Genomic DNA, 999 nt, shown 5'->3' with positions numbered 1-999 from the left:
TATATAATAAAAACGAAACTTTGGGTCGGTTCGTTTGGCTACAACCCTTCAAGGCAGTGCCCCAGCTTGACCGTAGGCTAATGGCTGAATCCAGTAAAAAAAAAGAAAAAGATATGCTTCCGCTTGTTATATAAAGTTCGCCATTGATTTATAGCTTGGATCTCATTGGCGATTCCCACCTTACAGAACCAATGTTATATTCATTGTGTATGGCAGGAATCACAGGTGATGGGCGTGGTAGGCAAAGCGTTGAAAGTTCTGGTTTACTTACATTCTGCCATCTTTGTCTTTGCATTCGGTGCCAGAAACCTGGAATTGGAAGGTAGGAAGAAATGTAATTAACTGTAACGGCAGCAGCAACAACAACAACAACAAAAACATCATAAACAACAACAATATCATTAACTACAGCAGCAGCAGCAGCAGCAGCAGCAGCAGCAGCAGCAGCGCAGCAACTGGAATGGTAGCAACAAGTACGATGATAACCACCACTACCACCACCACTACCACCACCACTGCCACTAATACCTTCACAATAACAACAGCAATTAATGATGTGTATTGGCAGTTAGGGAATTTACTGAGCCATTCAGTGTGCCAATACACATGCACACATACACACTCATATAAATACACGCACACGGACATATAAACACACACACACACATGTACATACATACATACATGCATGCTTGCTAGCATACACACATTTTCATATATATGCATATATAGATATGTAAGGATAGTGTTATACATGTGTGCGTGTGTGTGTATTCCTTTATCTTTTTATTCTTTTATAAGTTTCAGCTTTGAAACACACCCACACACACACACACACACACACACACACACACACACCCACACACACACATATATATATATATATATGTAAAAATATGTGACTCTTGTTCAGTAGCCGTGATAAACCTCCGAGTTTCGGATGCCAGGGTGGGAGGTCCACGCCAACATCTCTTCAGTTATCCGGCCAATTGAAAATTC

General features: G+C 40.9%; 2 protein-coding genes and 1 long non-coding RNA gene across 4 annotated transcripts in view; 1 reads left to right on the top strand and 2 right to left on the bottom strand.

The window, feature by feature from the left end:
* Window positions 1-999, bottom strand: part of LOC106870157 (collagen alpha-1(XII) chain) — a 490284-nt gene that overhangs the window by 111300 nt on the left and 377985 nt on the right. The gene's annotated exons all lie outside the window — the stretch shown is intronic.
* The window catches only part of LOC106868389 (uncharacterized), a 437000-nt gene that overhangs the window by 91843 nt on the left and 344158 nt on the right, over window positions 1-999 (top strand). The gene's annotated exons all lie outside the window — the stretch shown is intronic.
* The window catches only part of LOC106874935 (uncharacterized), a 10849-nt gene that overhangs the window by 7596 nt on the left and 2254 nt on the right, over window positions 1-999 (bottom strand). The window contains exon 2 of the long non-coding RNA XR_001410067.2: window positions 272-309. This is a non-coding gene — a long non-coding RNA (uncharacterized LOC106874935). The remainder of the gene's footprint in view (window positions 1-271; window positions 310-999) is intronic.

This window comes from Octopus bimaculoides, chromosome 27 (genome assembly GCF_001194135.2).
Source record: "Octopus bimaculoides isolate UCB-OBI-ISO-001 chromosome 27, ASM119413v2, whole genome shotgun sequence".
Classification (NCBI taxonomy): Eukaryota; Metazoa; Mollusca; class Cephalopoda; order Octopoda; family Octopodidae; genus Octopus; species Octopus bimaculoides.
Note: the sequence above shows the minus strand (reverse complement) of the source record. Positions and strands in the feature narration are given on the sequence as shown.